At 37.5% G+C, this 13244-nt stretch overlaps 1 protein-coding gene across 1 annotated transcript in view; it reads right to left on the bottom strand.

Annotated features, from left to right (window-relative positions):
- Window positions 1-10826, bottom strand: part of esr2a (estrogen receptor 2a) — a 135536-nt gene extending 124710 nt beyond the window's left edge. Inside the window, exons 1-5 of the mRNA XM_062034596.1 lie at window positions 10749-10826; window positions 10591-10632; window positions 8330-8416; window positions 8201-8251; window positions 7867-7911 (exon numbers count right to left, since the gene is read on the bottom strand). The gene's annotated coding sequence lies outside the window, so the exon portion shown is untranslated. The remainder of the gene's footprint in view (window positions 1-7866; window positions 7912-8200; window positions 8252-8329; window positions 8417-10590; window positions 10633-10748) is intronic.
- Between the last annotated feature and the right edge of the window lie 2418 nt (window positions 10827-13244).

The raw sequence follows: 13244 nt of genomic DNA, 5'->3' as shown, positions 1-13244 counted from the left end.
TATATTTTTTTTTTTATATTGCTCTTTTTATCTTTAGTATGAACATTATTATGTAAACTCTAAGTTCTTTGTTGTTGCTATTTTTGTATTACAACATTTTATTATTTGATCATGTTGTACTGCATTTTAATATTTTGTTTTGTGATTGTGTGATGTTTTTTGTCTGGACCCCAGGAAGAAGAGTCTCCTCTGCGGTGCAGACTAATGGGGATCCTTAATAAACAAGAAAAAAAAAAACATCACAGTTTCATATCATTTCACTTTACATCATGTCCGAAAAGGAGTAGGAAGAACTAAAGCTTATTTAATTCATCCCCTTTCCCAATTCAGAGCGTTTACAAATATATACATAATTTACTGACCTTTTTATAATAAAATAACATCTGTGAATTAGTATATACAACTGTTTTGTAATATGTAATTAATTAATTCAGTCATTATTAATATACTGACATGAAGAATATCTTATTTTCAATAAGGTTGAAAGTATTTCTCATAATTCTTCTTTGTACTTTGTAAGCACTATTAATTTGAACAACCTCTTAAAGTGGATCATATCAGTACAATGTTTAACTTCATTACTTAATACATTCCATCATTTAATTCCACATACTAATGCTAAAGACTTAATAACAGACACCCTAGTCTTCACAATCAGCTAATTTCCCCCCTAATTCTATGCTGTGTCTGTCCCTCATTTTCCCTCCAGGACAAGGACGTGCAGTCATTCCTGGAGGAGGCCACATTGATGGACCCCAGAACGATGTTCCAATAGCAGCAGAAGTGCACTTTTTGGAGAGCTGTATTATTTTCAGTTTCGTGCCCAAGGGACTGATTTTATTTAACACTATATTATTATTAATACACCTATAGTGATCACAGAGACAGGTTGTTTTTGTGTTACTTTATATATTTGATTTTCTGAAAAATCCCACTTAATATACTTTGGGTAACAACAGTTAATATTTATTTATTTTATTTCATTTTTTTAGGGGGATAACAACAGTCAATAATTATTTATTTTATTTTATTTTTTTCTTATAAAGTAAAAGTGAGCTTTTGTTAAACCAAATATTGTGGGGTTTTTCCCATATAAAACAACCTATCTGGATTCGATAAGAGAATCGATAAGGAATCAGTTCGATAAGAGTATTCGATAATGGGTTTGAACTCTATAATTTCTTATCAAACATCATCCCTAGCCCTAACACATCGTTGCCTAGGTACAAACCTGCCTTGCAGACAATGGGTTACTATAAACCGGCTATGAACTGAAGTTGGCCGTTAAAATTCCAACAAGTACCGCTGGGGGCTGCGCCAATCAGCAGCCTGCATGCAAGGCCCCACTGAGCAGACGCGCACCACATACTCCCAGAATGCCCCACGTTACGCCTCGCAGAGGACACAATCAATGACTTGCTGAACCCCAACCCTGAAATATTGAGCTGGCTGCAACGCCTGAACCAAACTGGATAGCTACCTCATACGCAAGAAGAGCTTTTTGCATGCCTGCTTTTGGCTTTCTCTCGATGTGTAATATGTTAAGCATCATCCTCCAGTTATAACGATACTTTACATGATACTTAAGATACTAAGAATTGTAGTTTATGTCCCACAATGAAGGTGATTATTAGTTTAGGGGAGAGGCTCCCCACTGTGTATAGAGGCACATAATTAGCTGCGAGCCGCTTGTCAGTCACAGAATATATATATATATATATATATATATATATATATATATATATATATATATATATATATATATATATATATATATATATATATATATATATATATATATATATATATATATATATATATATATTGTTATTTTGGAACATGACAGCGACAAATGAATTTCCATGAAAAAGAAATCAATTATAAATCAAATATTTATTGAATTTAATAATAAATCAAATATTTCCATAGCCAGAAATCCGTTTACAACCTTATAAATGCGTTATGGGAGCCCTTTATACCTGAAAAAAACATCTTTTAGTCAACTTTACACTCTTTTAATCAATATAGTAATGCTGAGCCAATCAGTGGCCACGATACTTTACAGCGCGCTCTGATTGGTGTGTTGTCCTTTACTGGCCAATACTTTTATATTTTTATTGATATAAAAATTTATATTTTTATTATTTATTATATATTATTTGTATTTAGCATTTTTATGCTTGAAAATGGTTAATTTAGGACCCACATGTTTTATCATAAATATGAATAAAAAGATGTACCCAAAAATACTCAATATAAATATTTGAAGCACGATGTGGTGAGAGATGACTGTATGCCTGAAGTACCTTTCAAAATTGGGTCCACCATCGGTAACATCGTCTCCCTAACAACCAACAGAAACGTGTGTGTTTGAGGGGGCAATACAAATGTCTCAAATAATGATTTACAATATACTCTAATGGTACAGTCCTGAAGCAAAATACACAGCCCCACAATATTGAGAGTGACTTAAATTGTGCGTTTCAGTAACTTTTTTACTTCATTTTTAACCACATTGCCCAAATCAAAGGAATAGTGTCCAAAACAGACTTACAAGACTAATCTGTGTCACTGTCTCCAGCAGGTTAGACTACTCACTGGGCTCTCTAAACAAGATGTAAAGGAGCTGCAGTACATCCAGAATGCTGCTGCTTGAGTCCTGACTAGTAACCATATTAATCCAATGCTTAGGTCACAGCACTGCGTGCTTGTGCTTGTGTACAAGTCTTTTCACGGTCTTGTGCCAAAGTACATCTATGACATGTTAGAACCATATGAACCATCTCAGGCTCTCAGAACCTCAGGTGCCCAGAGTCAGGACCAAACAGGGTGAGGTTTTTGTGTTATTAATATCTGGAATAGTCTTGCAGAAGATGTGAGACAGGCCACAATTTTGCCAATGTTCAAATAAAGGCTGAAAACATGTTTATTTAATTGTGCATAGGACAACTGAAAGAATTTCATTTACACCAGGGCAGCCCGAATTTTTTGCCCCAATGGTCCATGGGCGAAACAACAATTTTTACCATGCAACAGCAACACTAATGAGGAATTTAACCTCATACTGCTATATAATGTATAAGTAATAGGTAGTAGAGATTGTTAGATTAAATAGATGGTAATTTAGCCTGTAAAAAAAAAAAATCTATTGGCTTCTAAGTCACCTGAATTTGACTGTAAAATGTACGGTGTTTTTACACCAAATTACTGTAAATTGAAAAACTACCACTGTTGTTTCTATGTTAAAATTCTAGTGACTGAGCTGCCATGTTTTTACTGTATAATCTACGGAATTGTTTTTCTTTACAGTGTAGCCTTATGGACATGCCAATTAATGATTGTACAGCTTGAAAGAGGTCAGTATGAAGATGTATTAAATTTGGTCGCCGCCCTTCGGTGGGCCAAACAAAATGACAGCATGGTCCAATTTTGGCCCGCGGTCCCCACTTTGGGCATCCCTGATCTACACTCATTTTACATTGAATTATGATTATTTTCGTGATTTTTTGAATTTTTGCATTTTTCTGTAAACCACTTTGAATTGCTCTGTGTACAAATTGTGTTTTATCCAATATACTGTGTAACACAAATGTCTTCATAAAATTGCAGAACCGGGAGAGTTATTTAAACCCCTGATCTGGTCCCTCCACACACTTTTGGCCACGACTGTGCTGTATATATACTTTAATACTGCTTCCGGGCTATATACCGTAAATCATGAAAACAGACAATTGCATTTCCCCTCAAACACACGCATATGTGTTAGTCTGTTTAGACGACTGCTGGGTTAATATCGATTGAGATAACCATTTTTAAAGGAATTTTAGGCATATAATAATTTTACACATTATATCTAAAGGTAGAAAAAAATACACTTTTTGATGGGATTGCTCCAATGATGTAATTTAAATCAACCACACACACAAACACACACACGGTTAGATGTTGATACAATGGGAGGAGTTCAGTGAACTGTAAGACACTAATGGGATCCCTGACAATATAATTAACTAATGAGGCTGATGGAAACGACAGCACTCCATCACCAGACACCACCCCCTCCCCCCCACGAGTCCTCCCTCCTTGCCCAAATTGAACCTCTCACTGCCCCCATAGTGGATGCACTCCTTTCCCATCTGCTGCTGTTTGCCTCCATTTCAGTCATCATTATGCACATTCATTATTTTACGGATCACTTACAGGCTCTGTGGTTTGTTTCCACACTCATTAGCTACAATAAGTGGAAGTCAGATACGCCTATTGGGAAGTTGCTGTTGTGTATCAGGTACATTACATAACATTGAGTGCATAATGAAATAATTTTTGGAGGTTTAACAGTGTGACCACATACAAATATGTATTATTTTCAGTGTAGCCATAAAATAAACAGTTCAGTATTATGCAATGCTGTTTAACAAAACCACACCCGCTAAAAGTGTCAGTTAATCATTATCTTTGTAAAAGCATTGCATCTTATTATATTGAGCAAGTCATTACAACGCTGCCAGTGTTTTTGTTATTAAATGCATGTTTTTGCACTACAAGCCACAAGCTCATGAAGTTAAACATTAATATTTGCAGCTACTAAGTGTGTGTATGTCGCTTTCCAGTGTGATCCCGACACCAGCTGGGCCATAAATCCTTGTGTGTGATGTGTGTGTACCGCTGCTTTTACCACCTGCCCGTTGTGATTACAACTTGCGCTCAGCAGGGCGACGCATTTGGCCTAAAGACTGGGCCTGCTGTGTGCATTTATACCCCTCGGAGTCTGAGCTGCAGGTGCACAAGTTCATCGAATTGTGACTACATTTCACTTCTGTTCGGTTTAAAGAGAAAAAAATATTCATCAAGGCTTAACAGGTTTGATTTATAATGATGAAGAATGCAAACGTGAGGCTCATAAGTGCTGGTTAATGTTTAACCTCTGGCCATGCTTAATGTGATGGTTAACGCAAGAGTACCTTAAAAGTCTTCGCACTTAGGTCACCAACCAGCGAGATGCTAAAGTCGCCAGCATTGCTGTGGCTAGCGACACAAACATATATTGTGCACCAGTGTTACAGGCTTTGACGGCGGCCGCTGATTTATAGCCGCAAAAAGGTTCCCTTTGTGCGACGGAATAAAAGCCTGGAATGTTGAACACTCCATTGATGGGATAGCTTGTTGTGCTTTAACATGGGGTCACAGCTAATCATTAAGCCGCCCCGCAGTCCCATTAGACGCAATTATTTTAATGAGTGTGTTTAATGTTTGCGTTGAGGGTATATTCCCAGAAACACTGGCTGACAAATAATGCTGGACCCATTGAACTGTCTTCCATTTAGATGAGCCCATTTTAGCTAACCCCCCTATCCAAATCTTTTGACCTCTGACCCTGATGAGGGAGATTGACAAAGACAGCAGGGTTGTATTCTAACAGTAGGGGGCAGTGTTATCAAGTGTAGCAAGCACACAGCCAAGTGTACTGTACTGTCAATGAAATCTGATGCTGCAGATTATAAATAGACATCTGAATGCTGACATCAGTATCCACACATTAGTGTTTTATGTATCTAATGATGCATAAATTGCACATCATTAACTTTTGCTTGCATGTCCAGTTTGTGTTCACACTGATTGATTTGCTCTTTTGTTTGACCTGAAGAGGTTGTCCCAGACTAAACGCACAAGTGATGCTGGTTGCTAAGCAACTCAAACCATCCAGGAGAGGCAAAAAAAAAAAAATTTTAGTTGCAGAACATTTACAGTAATCCATGTGCCTCCGATCCTTGTTCTTCATTACTTTTGCTACCTCCACCAAGCTGAGAAGCATCAGGATGACAAGATGTGTCCGTGTGTTCTTGCTTGGTTAAGCAGGATTAAGCAACATGGAGGGGTGGCACTTGCCCAGTAGGCTATTACGTTTGGTGAAGAGCAGCATAAAAGGCATGTTTTGCTGTTACAGTCCACTTTAATCGAGGCCGGGGTTGGACGTCATTATTTTTAAATTATTTGGCATTGGAATAATTCTGCACTCTAATCTATAATAAAATAAATACATTATTGTGTTTTTCCCTTTATCCCAGGGGTAGGAAGGGGTACCTGGAAATCGATACCGGTAATCAACAAGTCAAATTTTTTATACTTGTGTGTGTTCATGTGTTAAATTGTTTGATAATATGATCTAATTTTTTCCATTTAACATTAAACAGTGAGCTGAAATTGATAACTATGCTGTCCAGTTGTTAAATCTGGATTTCTTACACTTTCTCATTTGCAAATATTATATAGTAGACTTTGCTTGCAGTTGCAATTCCAAGACGTTAGATGGCAGTAGTGCATAGGCTACAGTGTGTTCTTTGGTCTTTGCCATTAAGATCAAACTTGCCCTAAGAAGTTTTTGTCCTCTAAGTACTACATTTATTACACACCATATGTTTGATTGTAACGTGCATCTTTGTTTTTTGTTTTTTTGTCAAATCCAATCTTTTTCGGTGGCAATGTTTACGGAATTAAACATGGCTTCCCCCCTAGTCGTCCCAGTAATGGCCCATTTGTGGAAATTTCAAGGATTTTGTGCAATCAAAGTCAACAATTACCAAATTGGATTATTGCGCGTAGAAAATCAAGAGGGAAGAGGACAACTCTTTTGGCTCTGGCAGTTTTACTGGATATTTTACTTCGATGTCTGTTTGTGGGCAAGCAGTCAGAGACAGGTGTAGTAAATCTCTCAAGTGAGTTCATGAAACATATTTTCACCCGTTTTCTGCTGCGTTGTCAACTCTTTATTTTGTAACACTCTATTTTGGCTTATCGCTTTTTGATTACGTTCTGGTCAGACGAATGCAACCTGAGCGCGACAGCGTTCACATTGAGGATGTATCACATACATGTTTGATTTATATCCACATACGAAAGAGGCCTGGGTCGGATATCAAAAATTCTGAATTGCACTGTTCACACTGACATGAAAATATCTGATACAGGTCAGTTATAGGCAAAAAAAATCTGAATTGATTTGCAGTGAGAACAAGTTGTAGTTTTCATAACCAAATTTGGATATGTTAACCTATCCATGTAAAATCGCTAATGCTAATCAGTAGTATGTCTACGGAAAACCCAATGTAAATTAGCATTGAGCTAGCACATTTTGAAAAGTGGAGTCTTACTGTACGTTCAAGTGTTTCCTATCATCACTTGCTTTGTTGACATGAAAATCGACTAAGCACTAATCACTCTCTTAAGTGATTGTTTGCCCGCCATATGTTTGAGTCTGCAATTGGACGTTAAGTCCCGGGCAACAAAAGGTATTGAAAATGGCACCGTTTGAGTTTACATAAATCGATGCCCAGTAGTACCAACAAATTTCGGTCGGTGCCTATTAGAGTACCAAATTCGCTAGCCATTCCCACCCATTTGTGTCCAAAGTGTGGCCATTTTTGGGGCCTTTGACATGTACTGGAAATAAAATGAATTTCTTGTTAATGAACTATATTTAATATAACACTAACAACTATTTGTTTTGTGACCATAACACAAAAGCTAATAATGTTTTTTTTTCCAATAGTTTACCATATATTGTACGGATGTGAACCTTTTAATGTTTTTAATGTGTATCTGCTTAGATACTAACATTAGCAATAATGTCCAGTCAGCAAGGTCACAATATCAGCCCTCTAATGGGATAATCTAATAACCAAGCAACATGTTAAGTCATGCATTCATTCTACATGTGACAGCAAAATCAATTAAATCACATTCATTTCCTCAACAAAGCCTAAAGATACATAGTGTTGTAGTCTAGTAAAATATTGTTTGTAGCCTTCTTCCTTTGTTTCGTGTGTGAGAGTAGAAACCTTACCCCAGTTTGACTGTAAACTTACTGACCTTCTTTGCAGCAGCAGCCATGCAGATCGCTGTATTGACTCCTTCCTTTTGCAGAGAAAAATCAATAGGCAAGGGTCAAAACAGGCACTGAGGAAAGGAGTATAGGTAACACCATAAAACCTTTCAACACAGGATTTATTACGTCTGCCAGGTGTTTTTTTTTTTTCTTCTGTTGGCATCAGGAATATTCCAAATTTACCAAACCACGTAACACACAGACTGTGCTAACATACAGACACACATGCAAAAGGCCTTTTTTTTTTTTTACTTTAAAAAAAGTTATCATAGTGGTTTATTCGTGTAACATGTGCCAGAATGAAAAATGGTCTGTTACCTGTTGTGATTCTCCATGACCCAGGAAGTAGACTGCTACCTGACATAGGGACTGACAAAAAAATGTGGTGTTTCAAATTAAAAAAACTAAAAACTTTTGTTTGAGTCAGAATGGAACTGTTTCACTCACTACAGAAAGAAAAATGGCATTTTGGTGATCCTCCATGAAGTGGCCATTGGTCAATGTTATTTCATTCTCCATGAACCAGGAAGTAGCCTGCCAGTTAACACAAACAAACAAAAATTGAAGAAAAAAAACAAAATACTTTTTTGGAGGAATCCTACTTTCATTTTAAGTTTGAGACACAATGGAACTCTTCCACCCATCCCAGAAGGGAAAATGATAGGCCTATTATCCCATTACCTTTGATCATCCTCCCTGAAACAGGAAGTGGCCATCGGCCAATGTTATGTCATTCTTTATGGACCAGCCTGCTAGCTAACATACGGACAAACAAAAACCTTATTTTTCCTTTTCTTTGAGGTCTAACTATTTTTTTTTTTAGTTTTAGTTACCGTAATTTCCGGACTATAAGCCGCTACTTTTTCCCCTCGTTCTGGTCCCTGCGGCTTATACAAGGGTGCGGCTTATTTACGGCCTGTTCTTCTCCGACACCAACGAAGAGGATTTCGGTGGTTTTAGTACGCAGGAGGAAGACGATGACACAATGATTAAAGACTGACTTTTCATATACCGGTAGGCTGGTTATTTTGATAACGTACAGGCGAGCACTTTGTATTACTTTGCACCGTTTTATTATTTGTACTCTGCACGAATGCTGTTCGCCATGTCAAAGATGTGAAAGTTTGATTGAATGATTGAAAGATTTATTGTTAATAAATGGGACGCTTTGCGTTCCCAAACAGTCATCTCTATCCCGACAATCCCCTCCGTGGTAGCAGGAACCCCAATATACTACGGTAATTACACATCAAAACCCTGCGGCTTATAGTTGGGTGCGGCTTATATGTGGAGCAATCTGTATTTTCCCCTAAATTTAGCTGGTGCGGCTTATAGTCAGGTGCGGCTTATAGTCCGGAAATTACGGTACAAGGTAACCAACTATTAAATTGTACTAACTGCTTTGCAGTCCAATCTATCACAGGATACCTTTTTCACACGTAAGACAATAGAATACTATGGCCTTTACAACATTTAAAAAATAATAAGAACATCGGTATACTAGTGTGTGTGTGTGCGTGAATAAAAGGCATTAAGTTAAATCAACCTATCCCCAGGTGCATGCATCTAGACCTCCACCCCAGATCACACCTCACTCCTACCCACTTCTCCAATGTGGGCTTGCTCAGGGTGGAGGACAGAGTAAAACAACTTGCACTGAGCCTACTCTATAAAAACCGCTCCACCTCCCTGATACCGAAGTACATGTCAAACTACTTCCATAACGTAAATGACCACCATAACCACAACACCAGGGGGATCTCCACAAACCACGTTAAACCCAGATTCCGATCTAACAAAGGTCTTAACTCATTCTCCTTCTATGCCACATCAGTATGGAATGTACTCCCAACTGGTGTAAAAGAAAGTGCATCTCTATCCTCCTTCAAAACCGCACTAAAAGAACACCTCCATTCAACTTCAACCCTAGACTAACACCCTACCCCCACCACATCCCACCTCCCCAGATTGTAAATAATCAAATGTATATAATCAAATGTATATACTTGTTCTTATGCTTTCTGAGCTCACTATGTTCACTGCTCGCTGTACATATCCTATGAAGTCAGCCCTACACTGTTTCAATGTCCATTTCTCAGATTATATAATGGTTGATGACTGAAGTGCTGATATCAACCAAACCTAACCCCCCCTCCACAACCCACCCCCCGGATTGTAAATAATTCAATGTATATACTCTGATGATTAACTTGTGTGATGACTGTATTATGCTGATAGTATATATTTGTACCATGAATTGATTAACGTGGACCCCGACTTAAACAAGTTGAAAAACTATTGGGGTGTTACCATTTAGTGGTCAATTGCACGGAATATGTACTGTACTGTGCAATCTACTAATAAAAGTTTCAATCAATCAATCAATCAATCAATCAGTCTTTGGAGGTGGGAGGAAGCCGGAGTACCCGGAGGGAACCCACACAGTCACGGAGAGAACATGGATGGATGGATGGAAGTTAAATCTCTTTGTAAAAAATACAAAAAAGCAGCAGGAAACAGGAAGTGGCTTTCAGTCAATGATGTAGTTCCCATTCAACCAGGAAGTAGCCTGCCGGCTAACATACAGACATACATGCAAATAAATAGGCCTATGCGTTGCTTCCTGTTTTTTTAAAAACCTTAAAAAATGTATTAATTTAAATTGTTTCTTTGTGAAACACACGTCAGAATGAAAAATGGCCTGTTACCTGTTGTGATCCTCCATGACTCAGGAGCTAGCCAGCTAACAGCTAACATACGGACAGACAAACAAAAATGTATTGTTTCAAATAAAAAAAGATGTACTTTTTTGAAGGAATTATTCTTTCTTGTTTAGTTTAAGTTACATTGATAATGTTCCACCCACCACAGAAGGAAAAATAGCATTTCGGTCATCCTCCACAAAGCAGGAAGTGGCCATCAGTGAGTGTTATGTTATTCAAAGTGAACCAGAAAGTAGCCTGCTAGCTAACACACGACAAACAAAAGTGTTGTTTTAAAAAAAAACACAACACTTTTTTTTTTTTTAAAGGAGGAATCCTTTCATTTTTAGTTTGAGTCACAATTGAACTGTTCCCACCACCCCAGAATTAAAAAAAATATTGTACCTTTTTAGTCATACTCCATGAAGCAGGAAGTAGCCTGCTACTAACATTACAAAAATCTTTTTTTTTTTTTTTTTAATTTTTTAAGAATAATTATTTATTTTCTAGTTTTTGAGTCAGACGGCAACTGTTCTGTTCTGCTTTTCAAATAATTCATTTTAGAGATGTCCGATAGCGGCTTTTTTGCCGATATCCGATATTCCGATATTGTCCAACTATGAATTACCGATTCCGACATCAACCGATACCGATATATACAGTCGTGGAATTAACACATTATTGTGCCTAATTTTGTTGTGATGCCCCGCTGGATGCATTAAACAATGTAACAAGGTTTTCCAAAATAAATCAACTCAAGTTATGGAAAAAAATGCCAACATGGCACTGCCAGATTTATTATTGAAGTCGCAAAGTGCTTCTTTTTTTTTTAACATGCCTCAAAACAGCAGCTTGGAATTTGGGACATGCTCTCCCTGAGAGCATGAGGAGGTTGAGGTGGGCGGGGTTGGTGGGGGCGGGGCTGAGGTGTGTGTGTGTGGGGGGGGGGGGGGGTAGCGGGGGTGCATATTGTAGTGTCCCGGAAGAGTTAGTGCTGCAAGGGGTTCTGGGCATTTGTTCTGTTGTGTTTATGTTGTGTTACGGTACGGATGTTCTCCCGAAATATGTTTTTCATTCTTGTCTGGTGTGGGTTCACAGTGTGGCGCATATTTGTAACAGTGTTAATGTTGTTTCTACGGACACCCTCAGTGTGACCTGTGTGGCTGTTGACCAAGTATGCCTTGCATTCACTTGTGTGAAAAGCCGTAGATATCATGTGACTGGGCCGGCATGCAAAGGCAGTGCCTTTAAGGTTTATTGGCGCTCTGTACTTCTCCCTACCTCCGTGTACACAGCAGCGTTTTAAAAAGTCATACATTTTACTTTTTGAAACAGATACCGATAATTTTGAAACCGATACCGATAATTTACGATATTACATTTCAAAGCATTTATCGGCAGTCCAATATTATCGGACATCCCTAATTCATTTTACTGTTTTAGTCTGAGTCATTATGTGTTTCACCCATAGACATACAAACGCCGCCTTATTGTGAATGCAAACTGTAAATAGAGAAGATGCCTCGGCTCTTACATGTGCTGCATGAACTTGTACCATTTGAGTTACAGTCCAAACTAATTCTGACGGGATTCCCTTTCACCGGTAAAACAAAAAAATACATGTGATTGTCTTTGGCCATTATTAAAAATAAAATAAAAATTCAAATAATGACAATTGTATACCTTTCTAAATATAAAAAGCATTTAAAAAAACAAAAAAAGCAGCAAGAAACAGGAAGTGGACATCAGACAGTCGTATGTTATTCTCCATCAACCAGGAAGTAGCCTGCTAGCTAACAAATGAACATACATTGTCTAATCTGTTGTTAAACAGTTTTTTTTAAATACTTTTAGAAAATTGTGGAAGTAGAGAAACAGGTCTGTAGTTTGTACACTGGTGTTTGTCACCAGTCTTAAAAAAATTGGTACGACTTTTGCTCATTTTATCTGGGAATTTGCCTGATATAGGCTTCAGCACCCCCGCGACCCAAAAAGAGACAAGCGGTAGAAAATGGATGAATGGATGAAATGATAGGTTGCTGATATATGTCCAAGCTTATGAAATCTCTTCAATAATCTTCTTTTTTCGTTTCCATACCAATGTCGTTACAATCAGTTGAGGTCTTCAATTGACCTTTTTTCACAATATTGATTATTTCCTCTTTTGTCACTCCTTCGAGGAACATAGAGTTGGGGTTTCTATTTATAGCGTCATTCAAGTCCTCAACTGACTCGGGACCTGGAATCTTTTCCTCCAGATTTGGTCCAATGTTCACAAAGTACTTATTGCAGCTTTCAACTACTTCGTTCATGTTGTAATTTTTTACATTTCCATCTAGGTATTTAGGATAGTCCTTTTTAGCAACATTTTTAATCATGCTATTTAGGATGCCCCATGTTGCTCTCATATTGTTTTTGTTCTGGTTCAATATATGACTGTACTATTCTTTTCTACACGTTCATAGTATGCCAGTTAGCTTGTTCTTATACGTTTTGTACTTGTTTTCTGCTTCTGTAGATCTTTGTGTTATAAATGTTCTATATAATGTATTCTTTTTGCAAGCATTTTTCAGTCCTTTTGTCATCCATGGTTGATTATTTTTCTTTTGCTTCTTACTAAGTTGTTTCAATGGACAGTGTTTTTCATAAAGCATCTCATC

Source organism: Entelurus aequoreus, linkage group LG23 (genome assembly GCF_033978785.1).
Source record: "Entelurus aequoreus isolate RoL-2023_Sb linkage group LG23, RoL_Eaeq_v1.1, whole genome shotgun sequence".
Classification (NCBI taxonomy): domain Eukaryota; kingdom Metazoa; phylum Chordata; class Actinopteri; order Syngnathiformes; family Syngnathidae; genus Entelurus; species Entelurus aequoreus.
The sequence above is the reverse complement of the archived record's forward strand: the minus strand, read 5'-3'. Positions and strand labels throughout refer to the sequence as shown.